The sequence below is a fragment of the Phyllostomus discolor genome, chromosome 2 (genome assembly GCF_004126475.2).
Source record: "Phyllostomus discolor isolate MPI-MPIP mPhyDis1 chromosome 2, mPhyDis1.pri.v3, whole genome shotgun sequence".
NCBI lineage: Eukaryota > Metazoa > Chordata > Mammalia > Chiroptera > Phyllostomidae > Phyllostomus > Phyllostomus discolor.
The window spans coordinates 59,536,445-59,552,215 of record NC_040904.2 but is presented as its reverse complement, the minus strand read 5'-3'; the positions used below and the strand labels follow the sequence as shown (position 1 = coordinate 59,552,215).

Here is a 15,771-nt window from a genome sequence, read left to right as displayed (position 1 = left end):
TGCCTAGACCAAGCTCTACATTAGGCAATGACCTGCTTGGTACTGGTGTTACAAAGGTCTAAGGGGTGGAACAGGGAGCCTGCTAATTCTTTAATGAGAGTCTAGAGGTTAGAATTAACAATAGGTAGAATTTTACAGGGAGTCAAGTTTTAGTTGAATAAAAGAATTATTATCATGATGGTGGTGATTCCTGTCAGGCAATGGGGTTTTCTGCCCCTCCCAGAGAAGCAGTGAGGGGCACTTTGCCAAGGCTTAGGGACTTTTGGCCAAGGAAGCTGTGGATCAGATTCCAGAGAAGTCAGTGTGGATGGGCGATGAGGCTCCTTCTAAAGATTCTAAGAAATGTGTACTGGTTTCTCTGTAGAGATACTTTTGGAGCTCTCGGGTTTGGGGTGAGAAGAGAAACAGTAAGTGTTTATTGAGTGTGCACAATATACTGAGCACAAAGAAGCACTTTAACTGCTCCTCACTCTTCATGAAGAAAGTACACCTTTTCTACAGGTTAAGACACTCAAGCTCAGAGAGGCTAAGTATATTATGCAAGGTCATTCCAGCATTATATGGGGGAGCTAAAATTTTAAATCAAGACTGTGTCACCAAAACCCAGGCTATGGCCTTCTAATAGATTTTCTCTTTTAGAAATTAAAAAAATATATTTTCAATAGAATGGTACTATGTATACAGTATCTGGCTACAGTGAGAGATACTTCTTTCTGACCTATAAACAATTGTGATATTTTTCTTATTACAAGATCATATATGTATGTATTTTTTCTTTTTGCAGAACAGTCAGCTATATAGAAAAGCAGATGGGAGGAAAGAAAAGCCAGCTGTGTCCCTACCAGCAGTAGATAAGAGCTGTAATCACTTCACTAAGGATTGTTTCCCAGCACTCCAAGCAGTTGCTAATGAGCTGTATTTACAACCTACCAGCTTTCCTAAAGAGTCTGGGGAGCAATCCTTTGGAAAAAGACAAAGCTTCTAGGGATGTAAGGGCTGAGTTAACCACTGGAGATGCCACCTTGGCACAAGGCAGTGCCCCTTCTTTCTGCCTCTAGAAGTTACCACCCTGAATGACACTGTACCACATTTGAATAACACTGGTCAACCCACAGTCCTGATGTTTTAGATTTTTTAGACTAGCAACTAGAATTGACAGTCTATACCAACTGAGTCAATGGTTGAAACTAAAGGATACAATGGACCACAATCAGTTTTCTCCCAGGGTTTTTTAAGATGATGTGGGATGTGAGTAACTGTGAGGCGAGTTCCGAGGTCATTTATTTCCTGTGTAGAGAAGGAGAAACACTGAAAGATAGTCACCCTTTTGAGACTTCAAATACGTGGACGGTGACTAACTCATTTGTTGTTCAATGATTAGTTGCATTTTACAGACCTTCAAGCAGGAAGTGGAACACCTTATCTGGACAAAGGTGATGATGGGGGAAGGGAGGCTTGGCAAAATTCATGCTCAGGAAGGAGTGAGGGTCACCAATGACTACTCTAGGCACTATATAACACTTTGTGAGATCCTGGGATTCTTTTTGTGATGCCCACATTTGATGGTTTGTGGCTTGCTCTCTTTTTAGCAGTGAAGCCCTTCAACTATAAAGGACAGAACCCTCATTTTCAGAGACAGTAAGGAGGAAGTGGTGAGATTGAGCCCAACTTTGGATCCAGTCCTGTAGCAGGAAGGCCTCAGAAGTGAGAGCAGACGGCAGCTCTGGAAAGGACAGAAACACGATAGAGAACCTTGTGGGAAGAAAAGGAGAGGAATGCAAACATGGTGGCTGTTTTCCTGGACCTCACACTCTGGGAGGTTTGACTGCAGAGGATTAAGCAGCAAGAAGCCCAGGGTACCTCCCTGTAATGTAGGCACTTCATTCCTGAGCCAACAGAGCACAGGAACAGTTGTTTTCCAGGTGACTCAACACCAGCAGAAACATGCTCAATAGTTAGGTGAAGCTTGCTACTATATCTCAGCCTGCTAAATTTCTTTGCCCTGCAATGGATGAAAACTCATCAGTTCTGTGCAATGCAATGCAATCAATGAGTGTGTTTGAAGCACCCATGCTGTATCTGCCAATGTGCCCAGTGCCATCCTAGGGAGCAAAATAAATCTAACTTACTTTGTCCTCAAGAGTATTATAATGTCTTACTTCTGACAAGAAACAAGGGAAATCATGACAGAGGTTAAATGTGTTAAATGCTTCTTAGCAGAAGAATTAGGAATAGTTTCTTCTGCCTGTCTTAGAGTAAATCACTCATTCATTCAGCACATCAGGGAGAAGATGAGGGACCTCAACACATTCATATTCAGGTATTACAAGGTTCAGGTCCCCATCTTTTTTTTGCCTAAACTATGGGACAGTTTCACAAAAGTGATTTCCAAAAAAGAAAAAATAATAGAAAACATCAACGGGCAGTGCATGTAACAGGAAGAGCCATTTTATGAAACTTTTATAAGTTTTTATAAATATTAGGTAATAATGCACCATGTTTTGTTTACTATAGGTTTCCAATCAAAACATAAAGATCATTAGTGAGAGTTAGTGATCTTTATAAAATGAGTTAGTGATGTTTACAAAATGCAATTCTGATGTTATAAGCTCTTGCTTAAAGCCCTCAGGAGGTGTCCATGGCCCTCAGATCTTAAATTCAGCCCTCTTTGACTTGCCTTCCTGCCACATCAAGTTGACTATCTTCCAACTTCCTTTTCTCTTCCCTTCACATGCTTCCCTATTCTACTCCTCCAGGGCTCAGCTTAGCAGTTCCTCCTTCCAAGAAACCTTTTTTTTTTTCCAGAAAAGTGTTTCAGAGTCAAGATGTGTTTCTGAAAATCTGGATAACACAAAGTTAAATAGGCTTCTGAATGGCATAACATCTTAAGGCTTTTAATTTGCAAATTGAATTATAATTATTGAAGGAAATTTAGTACACATAATGTCTTGTGTTTCCCAAACTTCAGTGTCTGCAGAACTCTCCCATTGTGGAATGCCTTGAAGGACTAGGGTTGCCCAGCATATCCTTTGGGAAACTTGGAGCTTGCTCAGTTCTCAAGTGCTTGAGATGGAGTTTGTGATGACAGAGAGAAGGTGTGTGCTCATTGAGGCAAAGGAAGTGTAGTAAGAGTGAAAGTTGAAGGTGGGGTTAGTATGATTTGAGGAGATTGTGAGGAGCTGCATGCACACTGAGGCTGCTGAGCTGGGAGAAGTGTTGGGAGCCAGTCCAGCCTCCACTGACCTGAAGAATGGGAAATACCAGGCTTGAGGGAAGGCAGTAGCTGTTTTTAGGTGAAACACAGAACTCTAATGCTTTATTGTTAGAAGCATTGTTAATGCTTCCTGCCTGGGTCATTTTAACATGAGCCTTCCAAAAAGGGGCCACTTTCCTGGGAGATGCTGAACCAAACTCCCTAGAGAATTAGAGGACATGGAACCCATTCTCACTTCCCCATCTCAGATTGCAGCCAGAATTGTTATTCAAGCCTAACAGGAGCCAACATTTGCAGAGCACTTGCTGTATGCCCAGTATCCATGTAAGTGTTTTGTATTGCCAACTCATTTAATCATCAGAGCAATCTAATAAATATTGTCTCTATTTTAGAGATGAGGAAACCAAAACAACTAGTAAGGTTTGTTCTGGTTTTCTATTGCTGTGTCATAAACCACCTTAAAACTTTGTATTTAAAGCAGCAACTATTTGATCACCTATCATGATTTTGTGCTTCAGAAACTTGGGTAGAGATACCCTGGGTGATTCTTCTGACCCAGCTAGCATTGATTTCTATGATTTGCTCTTGTTCAGCTAGTAGCCACAGAGCACTTCATTCACATGCTTTGATGAGAAGTCTGTAAGACTGGGATAAGCTGGCCTCCTCTCTTCCCCGCTGCAATCTCAGGGCTCTCCATGTGGTCTCTGCAGCAGTGTAGTTGAATATTACATGGTAGTTTAAGGCTCCAAGACACAAGAAGTGGAAGCTGTCAGTTTTCAAGGCCTAGGCCAGAAACTGAGACAGGGTCATTTTTATATTCCTTGGTGAGAATTGTCACATAGTCATCTCAGATTCAAAGGGAGGGGCATAGCCCTCATCTCTCCATGAGAAGAGTGTCAAAAAATTTGTGGCCATCACAAATGTAACCTGCTACAATGGTAAAGGTAGGATTTGAACCCAGACTTTGGTTCCTGAGACTGCAGTCTTAATTATCACAATGTAAATTCCTTGATAATCTGAAACTGATATCTTTGATCTTTGACCAACACAGGGAGGGCTGCCTGTATGCAGTTAACTTCAAATCAAGGGCTTTTTTCTCAGCCATGGGCTGAATAATCTGGGTAATTCCCTCTATTTTATATGGATAGACAGAGCCTAAGTTAAGATTTGGCTTTAGGGACCTTGTTGTCACCATCAAAACCTAAAAGTCAGTATCTCCAGTTGTTTTAAAAATCCGAATGAGCAAAAGAAAGCATGCCCTACCTCATGACTCAGATGGGTGATACGTGGTTATCTCTAACACAGGTCTTAGTACAAAAGGGCGCAACTTGACCTTTCATAGAAGCGTGAGCCCTGGCTGATAAATCTGTCCCAAGAGGTCTGCCTAAATATTGATTAGTTTTAGCATTCTTTCATGTTGCTATGGTTATAGGTGAAAAGTTATCTTTCGACCGAAACTCAGCTCCCACCCACTCTCCATAAAATAGAACATCGCAAACTGAGTTTCCTCATCCTTTTTATTTCTCTTAAAAATTTTTTATTGAATTTATTGGGCTGACATTGGTTAATACAATTATATAGGTTTAAAGTGCACAATTCTACAATACTTCATCTGTATATTGTATTGTGTGTTCACACCCCAAGTCAAATCTCCTTCCATCACCAATCACCATTTAGCCCCTCTTTACTCATTCTACCTGCCCTCACCTCCCTTTCCCCCTGATAATCACTATATTGTTGTCTGTGTCTATGAGTGTTTTTTCTAAATTCTTTTACATTTATTATCCGGCCCCCCAACCCACCTCCCTCTGACAGCTGTCAGTCTGTTCTCTGTATCCATGAATCTGTTTTTATTTTGTTCGTCTATTTTGTTCATTAGCTTTCACATATAAGTAAAATCATATGGTATTTGTCTTTCTCTGACTGGTTTATTTCACTTAACAGAATGCTCTCCAGGTTTATTCATGCTGTTGCAAAAGGTAAGATTTTCTCCTTTTTTACATCCTTGTCCTTTTTTTAAAATTAAATATACTCAAGACTAGGTTTAGAAATCATGTTATGGTTTTAAAAGGCAGAGAAATTTAACGCCATGTTTGTTTTTTATATTTATGAATCTGACATTATTAAATTATATATTATTCTTTTGTTCTATGTCTTTGCATAGGTATTTCCCAATTATTTTAAAAAATTATTTTTCCTAGTCATTTTTGCTTTAAAAATCCATAAACATATTAGAAAACAATAACAAAAATGAAAAAAGAACAGGCACAATTTTAAAAATAATAAAAGCAACAAACTTAAAGCACTTATGCTGATTAACTTTTGAGGGGGTCAAATTTAGCTTTTGGACATTTCTCCTTTTAGCGTAGCTATTGAGCCATTCTGCATTGGGATTGGGCTAGGCACTGAGACATGTCAAGTGGGCAGAACTTACAAGAAAAGGAAGATGGATATTAATAATATTACTAATAATACTAATAATAGAAAACACATTGAATGTTTATTCAATGCCAAGTAATATATTTTAATTCTCATATCAGCTATATGAAATGTGAATTGTATTTTATTGCCGAGGAAACTCAGGCATAGAGAGGTTAAGTAACTTGCCTGAGATCTCACAATTAGTAGCAAGAGCTGGGCTTTAATCTCAAGTGCCTGGTTCTAAAAGAAGAAAAGGTCTGTGTGCTTAACCACTATACTATGTTATCTCTTGTTCATCTGATGGTCTCAAAAACATATCATAATAAAGTGTGTTTTGTACTGTAGAGTAGAGGAAGCCATGAAGGTGTACATGGTAATGGCATGTTAAAGTAGGGACAGAGACAGCTGCTCTGAGAAGGTGTGCTCCTTTGAAAATCTGATCAGTGTCAAGAATGTTCTAATAAAATTATATTACATAATATTTATTATAAGTTTGTTACATGGTAGCCATGGTTTTAATGCTTTTCATCAGTACATTATTTGATCTTGACAATGTCCCTCTGAAGTGGGTACAATATCTCCTTTCCTATAGGGGAGGAGGGTGAGGCTCACAGGAGTGAGGAACTTACCCAAGACCATGCAGCTAGCAAGTGTCAAGGCACAATTTGTGGTTTTTTTCTTTTTAATTTAAACATTTTATTGTTTATGCTATTATAGTCATCCCAAATTTTCCCCCATTGCCCTCCACCCAGGGCCCACCACCTACTTCCACAGTGAATCCCCACACTCTTGTCCATGTCAATTTGTACTTCTTTTTAAATTAAGTATATTTTATTGATTATACTATTACACTTGTCCCATTTTTTTTCCCTTTGCCTCCCTCTGACTGGTACCCCTACTCTGTCTGCAATGCTCCCTTAGTTCATGTCCATGGGTTGTACATATAAGTTCCTTGGTTTCTCCATTTCCTGTACTGTTTTTAACCTCCCCCTGTCTATTTTGTACCTACTATTTATGCTTCTTAATCCCTGTACCTTATCCCCCATTCTCCCCTTTCTGCTCCCCATTGATAACTTTCCATGTGATCTCTATTTCTGTGATTCCATCCATTCTTGTTGTAGTTGTTTGCTTAGTTTGGTTTTGTTTGCTTAGGTTAAATTTTTCATAATTGTGAGTTTGTTATAATTTTGCTGTTCATATTTTTGATCTCCTTCTCTTTCTTAGAAAAATTCATTTAACATTTCATATAATAAGGGCTTGGTGATGATGAAGTCCTTTAGCTTTACCTTTCTGGGAAGCACTTTATCTGCTCTTCCATTCTAAATGATAGCTTTGCTGGATAGAGTAATCTTGGATACAAGTCCTTGCCTTTCATGAGTTTGAATACTTCTTTCCAGTTGCTTCTTGCCTGTAAGGTTTCCTTTTGAGAAATCAGCTGACAGTCTTACGGGAACTCCTTTGTAGGTAACTGTCTCCTTTTCTCTTGAGGCTTTTAAAATTCTCTCTTTGTCTTTGACCTTTGGCATTTGAATTATGTGTCTTGGTGTGGTCCTCTTTGGGTCAACCAGTTTGGGTCTATCTGTGCTTCTTGGACTTGTATGTCTATTTCCTTTGCCAAATTGGGGAAGTTTTCTTTCATTATCTTTTCTTTTTTTCACTTTAAAGATTTTTATTTATTTATATTTAGAGAGAGGGGAAGGGAAAAAGAAAAAAAGGGAGAGAAACATCAATGTGTGGTTGCCTCTCACATGCCCCCAAATGGGGACCTGGCTTACAACCTGGGCATGTGCCCTGATGGGGAATCGAACCAATGACCCTTTGGTTTACAGGCCAGCATTCAATCCACTGAACCACACCAGCCAGGGCTCTTTCATTATGATTTCAAATAAGTTTTCAATTTCTTACTCTTACTTTCCTTCTGGCACCCCTATAATTTGGATATTGATATGTTTAAAATTGTCCCAGAGGTTCCTACGCCTCTCCTCATTTTTAAAAAATTGTTGCTTCTTCTTTCTGTTCTGGATGGATGTTCATTTCTTCCTTTTGTTCCAAATCAGTGATTTGAATTCTGGATTCCTTCCCTTCACTTTTGGTTCCCTGTGTATTTTTCTTTACTTCTCTTTGGATAGCCTTCACTTCTTTTATTTTATGGCTGTACTCAATCATTTCTCTGAGCATCCTGATTGCCAGTGTTTTGAACTCTGTGTCTGACAGGTTGGCTATCACAGTTTCACTTAGTTCTTTTTCTGGAGTTTTGATCTGTTCTTTCATGTAGGCCATATTTCCTTGTCTCCTCAATTTGGCAACCACTCTGTGTTTCTGTGTATTAGGTAGAGCTACTTTGACTCCCCATGTTGGTACACCTGTTATGCTGTAATGGGAGGAGCCTTAGGTATTCGACAGGGTGGGGCAACCCACTTTGCTGCTTTGTGGTGCTGTATGTGGGGGAGGGGTCCGAGAGGGCACAATGCCACTTGCTCGGCTGTGGCTCTGTTTCCAGTCACTTCTCCCAATTCCCGTAAGTGACTAGTGGCCTTCTAGCTGCTTTCCTGGTGCTGATTCCCTGATGAGTGGTTTTGTGTGTGCTCTAGGACACTGTGGGCCCTTTAAATGGACCCTCCTAAGACACTGGCAGTTTCTTTTGCCTCCCTAACCCCACTGTTTTTTTTCAGGCAGAGGTTATGAAGTTTTATTTTCCTGGCACTGGAACCCTGGGCTGTGTGGTCAGGCCTGGAATGGGATCACTCACTCTCCAGTTGTCCCTCCTGGTTTTTGGCCATCATGTATGAATGTGGCACTGCCCGTTGCACCAGCTGCTGCCACTGCTGACTTGTCACTACCTTGCCACACCATGCCACACTGCATCCTTTCCACCCTGGCTGTCAATCTCCACCCCTCCTACCTGTCTGGATGAATGTTTCTTCTTTAAATCCTTGGTTTTTGGACTTCCATACAGTTTAGTTTTCTGGTAGTTCTAATTTTTTTTTAAAGTTTTAGATTGGTTCTTATCTTTTTATGTTTGTAAGAGGAGGTGAACCGTGTCTACCTATGCCTTTCCCTTGGCCAGAAGTTCTCTCAAGGCATTTTTTGAATTGAGGTTCACACACTCCTTATCTTAATAAAAGGAAAAGGCAGTGCTGGAGGAGAAGGGAGGGCTTATGTCACCCCAATACCCAAAGATGCTTACACTGACTGTAAGGACTGATTTCAAGTTGAAAAATGACTGAGGAAAGAGAGCAAAAATCATGGGTGAGACCAGATTCTGAGGCCATAAAAACATTAAACCAAAAAAAAAAAGCACACCTTGGTGTAGGCAGCTGGTATGATATGTGCTTATTCTGCATCAGACTTGGGTGGCCTGCTCCTGCTGGTGGTCAGGAGTTCAAAAGACAAGGTGAGTGATGAATATCATTGGCTTGAAATTAAATGACCAGCTCTGAATCACAGAAAGTTAAATTAAAGCAAACTGTTTCCCTTTAATAGACTGGAGACTGAACTACAATTACAAAAAATCTTCTCAGCAGTAACCTGAAGGGTAAAGAATGCCTCCTAGAGGTCCTTGGTGGTCTTAGTGGTACCCAGTGCAGCATGAGGAACATTGTGGACACCCAACATTTTTCTATCAAGATTAACATTATTGTGTTTTCCTGAGGGTATACCAAAGTTTCTGTCAAGGTCAGACCAGGCCTTCTCAAACTTTAATGTGCAAATGAATCATCTGTGATTTTGTTAAAAATAAGATTTTGATTTGAAGGTATGGGTTGGAGCTTGAAGTTTTGCATTTATAACAAGCTTCCAAATGATGCTGGTAGTCATATCATAGGACATACATGTGGTCCTGGGATCATACAGTGAGGTATACATATTTATTAGTATATTTATTTTGGGCCAAATAGATAATATCTTTTCAACTTCCCACTGGATCTTCCCTTTGTGGGGTGTTCAGACAGTTGCTACTTGCTCTAGCAAACCTCTGTTCTGAGTTGGTCACAGCCAATTTGGGAATTTCAGAAGATTCTGAGACTGGAAGAGAACTCTCATCATTCTGGCTCACTGTTTCATGCATGCTTTAAGGCAGTAGTTCTGAAAGTGTGAGCCCACTAAAAATTCAAGCTGACATCCACCAGAAAGGCCCTACTACTCAGCAATGTGTCTCCCCTCTTTCACTCCCTCATACCCTGTTGCATTCCACAACTGTTATTCCAAATCTTTTCCACATTCCTCAGGCCCTCTCTCTTTTTCCCCCACTCCTTTGCATCTTATAATCTTTCCTCCTACTTTGTGGCAGTAGAGAGAGATCCAACTTCCTCCATTCATCTTCCTTTTACCTTTAAAAGACTTTAATACCAACAATTCTTATTCAACTCAAATGTAATCCTTATTTTCACCTCCTCTTAGTACTTTCTTGTCAGAAGATTACTTCCCTCACCTTTGCTCTTATTTCCATTTCAACACACTTTTGAGAGTGTCCCACCAATCACTGTTACCCTCTTATACATTTAGTATCCTTCCTTTACCCCCTTCTTAGATGCTCAGTTCTCACTTTTCTTCTCCAAATATTTATTAAGGAAGTTAAAAAATATCTGCCAAGTTGAAAGGAGTATGTAATGAACTCCCATTTACCCATCAACTAAATTCAGTAATTGAAATTCGCTAGTTGGGAACATATTCCCTCGGCCCTTTGCCTACTTCTTCTCCTGGTATAGCTACAGAAAGTCCATCAGAAACACTTTTTGTGACTAAATCCAAGTGGCCATTTCTTAGACCTCATTCTTCTCTGACTTTCTCTGTAGCATTTCACTCTTCTTGAACCTCTTCCCACTGAGCAGCTGGAGTCGTACTGGTTATCAGTGGAAGGACTTTGGAAGTCAACATTGGAACTTCCAGGGCTACATCTATTTTCCAAACTTATCACCATGTCAAAACTCATTTTACCTCTGCCTGAGAAATGGAGATGAGACACTCCTTAAAGATAATGAACAGTCACTCTCCTCTAGAAAGTTCTGTCCTTCACTGTACCTAGTACAATGACTTTACTTGATTGAGGAACCATAAAATATTAGCTGATAATGGTGATAATGATGATAATGCTTCCACTCCCATAGAGCTATGAAACAAGATTGTGGAAAACACAAGATTGAATCATTTATTTACCTCTTGATCCCATAGTCTTGATCTCCTTTTTTATTAACCATACAGCTGATTACTACCTAAGCTTCCAAAGCTGGAATTTTCATCATTTTATGTTTCTTATGTAATTTTGAATGCGTTTTTAAATTAAACTTAACGCTTAAGAATATACATTCATTACCTGCTCACTATTTAGTTGAGAGCTTCTCCAGTGTACAAGTGTAGCTGGCAAGATGGAGTTAGTAGTGTGGCTTAGGGTTGGGCAGAGAGGGGGAGGAGAAGTCAACCTACCTGATTTAAGCATGGTATTTTCTCTCTTAAAATACAAAGTAAACACCTGAAAAATGACATCATATTGAACATTTTCTGGCAAACAGTTTAAACAAGTATGTTTGAGACAGAGGTGTCATAGCAAGCTGTCATCCTTGCACTTTCTTTCTCCCATGTGCACATGCTGGCTAAGGGTCCACATGTGGGCCACAGTCTCACAGCCACCAGGATTTGCAGGGGCCTCCTTCTCTCTACATTCAGGACACCTTTAATGTTCTCATTCCTGTGAGTTCAGCTCTTGGTGCCTTCAAACAAAAACCTAAGACAATCCTCCAAATCTCTGTGCCTGAAGAGATTTGTTCTCTGAAATTTATGCTTTTTTTTTTTTGTGAACATGCCTGAGCATCATCCCAAATGAAGTAACCTTCTCAGTCTAACTGAGGTGTATATGACTTTGAGGTTAGTCTCCCTTCAATTCTTTTGAGAAACCTGACTGGGGTGTAATGAAAAGAGTTCCCAAGTACAAGTTCTGGCTCTACCACTTAATGACTGTGGCCCTTGAGAAATCACTTAACCCCTCAGAAGTTTATTCACTTCATCTGAGAGGTGAGATAATTGTCCATCAAAGGGTAAAGGAGAAGATGTAGGCAAAGGGCACAGCACAGAGTAGATGCTCATTCACCTGTCCATAGGGACCATAGATACTATGGTCAGGCTTTATTTTAGGTAATAAGAATTTGATGGTGAACATCCCTGTTCTCAAGAAGATTGCTGTCTAGTGGGCATTGATCATATATATGAGCTCCCCTTCCTGTTTTTCCCCTTTCTTTTTCTTATTAAAATAAGAACATCTATAATTATGCTAGGTATACAATATTGTAGAGAAACTGATGGCTGTGGTGTTCCAGCCAAGCCTAGATCTGCCTCTGTTTGACAGAGTCAAGGCAAGTAATGATTTTTATCCAGAGGAGTAGGAAATAATCCTTCTCCTTGACTTACTACCTTTATTTTGGCAGAAAGAGACTAGGAAGCCCATGCCACAGGGTAAATCATGTTACTCGTATTCATTCCCCAGGCTTAGGATCTTCACCCCACGTTAGGTGTTAGTTCCTGATGGTCTGACACTAGAAGGTAAGCCCAAGGCTATTAGAATGCTAGCTCCTCAGGGGGGAATAGGACAAACAGGGGAGATGAGCATGGGCAGCTAAGAAGGCCATGGCTGTGTCTACAGGATGCTTAATATCTGTGGTTGGTGGTGGGGCAGGTGGGAGAGGGGTAGGGACCCATGCATGCACTGCTTTATAATCAGAACAAAACTTTCATTTTTATTTATTTTATAAAACAAAGCCCAGGTATTTGGCATCATATAGACCAAGTACTGATTTTTTTAATTAACTGAATTTCTTAAGTTTTATCAGACATTTTGAATAGCCCAGACCAAACCAGGGTATGATCCATTGAGGATTCAGTTCACATCATCACATTATCTCACAGATCTCATGCATGTGTGTGCATATAACTATCTTTTATCTTCAAGGTGTGTTCATGTTGGCTCACTTAATCCTGCCAGTGAGATGGCCAGTCAGATATTATTGCAGACATTTTTTTTAGTGGATGAGCTACTGAGAGGTCAGAGAGGTCAAAAGAGTTGCCAAAGTTCACACAGCCAGCAGCAGAAGAATCAGAAATACAGTAAACATCCTCTGACTCTAGGCGAGGGCTCCAGTTGCTACAATGCAGGGAGAAATAGGATGGCCATATCAGCACCAAATGTCACTACCTGCTCTAAACACACGGGGCTACTTACCTAAGGACATTTCTTTTTCATTGCTTTTAGAGAGAGAAGAAGGTAGAGAGAGAGAGATCAATGTGAGAGAGAAACATCTATTCATTGCCTCCCACACACGCCCAGACCAGAATCATATGCATTCTGACAAGGGATCATGCGTGCAACATAGACATGTACCCTGACCAAAAATCAAAGCCACAGCCTTTGGGCATATGAAATGATGCTCCCACCAACCATGCCATACCAGCAAGGGCAGAGACTTCTTGATATATATTAAATGTTGGTTTTGTTGGAAGAATTTTAGGATTAGAAATTACCCATTTTCTTTGTATTGGTGATTGTTGTGTAACAAACCACCCCAAAACTCAATGTTTTAAAGCAATAAGTTCTTTCAATTGTTTATAATCTACAGTTCTTCTGCTTTTATTTGGGTCCTCTTGTGTGCTTTTGGTCAGCTGGCAGGTTGGCTAGGAGCAGGCTGGTCTAGGGTGGCCCAGGCTGGGACAACTAGACTCTCCTCCAAATTGTGTCTCATCCTCCTGCAGGTACTTAGGCTTGTTTAATTGACACGGCCTAGTTTCAAGTGAGAGACTAGATGTATGCAAGGTCTTATTTTACTGGATTTTATTGATCCAAGTCATTATAAGACCTGCCCAAATTCAAGGAGTGGTAAATAGACTTCTGTAAATGCAGGGCCCTCAGAGTCACATTGCTAAGGGAGGCCATCAGTGGGAGTCATCACTTCAATCAGCCCGACAATTCCAACCTGGAGTTACCAAGTGGAAATGTGGGGCCAAGGCCGTAACTCTGCCAGACCTCTCAAAAGGATTTAGAAATCATATAAAATGTTCTGCGTTGAGAGTGACTGGAATCTAAATTAAAATTTTCAAAATCACTGGGCAGGCAAACAGAGCCTGTGTATGACCCTTACAGTTAGAAATCACAGTTCTGTTGATGACATTTGCTGCATTGACCTGGTAGCTGTGGATGCTGGGCTTATTTTGACCAAATGTGGGAAGACCAAGTGTCAAAATCAATATTCATCCAAAATTGAGGCCAAAGTCAAATATCTTTATCATATGAACATGAAAGATATTAGAAATGTATCCAAACCTGAAATATTTCCAACAAATATAATTATCATGATAGTTTTATTATGTGAACTTTAAATAGACTGAACTTAGAAGTCTGAGTAGCATCAGATCAGTAACTACTCACCATTGTCTACTTCGAGGTTGCTATTGCAGCAGCCAACATTCTGCATGTTCATAACCCTGAATAGATAGATGCTCATTTTAACTGAAGCTGGTGGAGAAAAAAGATACTTGGAATTACCTCACTATTATCTAATACTTACTTTTTTTGTGATAGCATTTCTTTTTTTAAGTAAACATTGCATATATTTAAGTTGTATAACATGACAGTTTTATATACATATACTTAGTGAAATTACTACAGTCAAGCTAAGTAACGTATTATCTCCTCACATGCCATTTATTTTTGTCATGAGAGCACCTGAAATCCATACCTGTAGCAAGTGTCCTGTCTACAATACAGTATGATTAACTGTAGTCATCATGTTGTACATCAGATCTCTAGACTTACACCCACATAACTGCAACTTTGTGTCCTTTGACTGGCATCTCTCCATTTTCCTGCCCTCCCTCACTCCCCAGCCCTAGTAACCACTGTTCTACTCTCTGCTCTTAAGTATTCAAGTTTTGTAGATTTCACATATAAGTGAGATCACGCAGTTGTATTCTTTCTGCATCTGTATTATTTAACTTACCAGTCTTCTCTAAGTTCATCCATGTTGTTACAAATGGCAGAATCTTTCTTTTTTAAAGCTAATATTTTAATGTGTGTATATATATATATTCACAAGATAAAGAATCAAAGCTTTATTTTGTCTCGATCAAAGATGATTTCATAGATGTCACTGTATAATTTTGGAGTTTCTCCCAAGCATAATATTTTGAAGTGTTTTAAAGTTTTCTTTATGATTTGAATTTATCTTTCCAATATGCAAAGTATATCTAATTAGGGCTTTTCCTTGAAAGATGCATCTGACTGTTGAAATGATATATTCAGATATAAGCTTTCTGGATGACATACCATGCTATAGCAAATTGTATTTTCTAATTGTGACTTATTTCACTTTGCGTAGTACACTCTAGGTCCATCCATGCTGTCACAAATGGTAAGATTTCATTCTTTTTTTATGGCCAAGTCCTGTTCCATTGCATATATGTACCACTTATTTTTTAACCAAAACATCTTTATGCTACTCTTCAAAGAACAAACTGTTCTCTTCTTTCCAAGATAAACATGGTTAACTCACAGAAATGGCATTTATAATGTCTCTTTAAAGCATTTTCCTTTAACAGGAAACTTAGTTTCACAGAATCCAGATATTGAAAGATTTTTTTAAAAATTATATTTTGTTGTCATTATAAGACAAAACAGAATCTAGCATAAATCAAGAGAATCCATTCATATTTCAGGTCCTTCTTCTCCAGGAACCAGCACCATTACAGTAGTCCCATTTAGCAAAATCTGGTCTTATTTAGTAATCCTTCTTCCTCCTGGTATGACTTCAAACTCAGTGACATCTTCCAGTGATGTACTGACAAAGTCATCAAATCCCAGAGGCTTGCTAAAAATTTCCTTATCACTCTTCATCACAATGTGAAGTCTTGATCTTATACACTTGTGCACAAGCTGTAGAGGCAGCAGCAGCTGCTGCAACAGATTACCAAGTACTGTAGCATTTGCTACTATGGTGACACTGGAGATGTACCACTTCTTCTTTATCCATTTGTCTATTAATGGACAGTTAGGTTGCTTCTGTATCTTGGCTATTGTAAATAATGCTGCAGTGAATATATAAATGCATACATCTTTTCAAATTAGTGTTTTGGGTTTCTTTGGAAAGAGACCCAGAAGT

At 39.4% G+C, this 15,771-nt stretch overlaps 1 pseudogene; it reads right to left on the bottom strand.

Annotated features, from left to right (window-relative positions):
- Positions 1-15,317: 15,317 nt before the first annotated feature.
- On the bottom strand, positions 15,318-15,554 carry LOC114491117 (annotated as a pseudogene).
- Between the last annotated feature and the right edge of the window lie 217 nt (positions 15,555-15,771).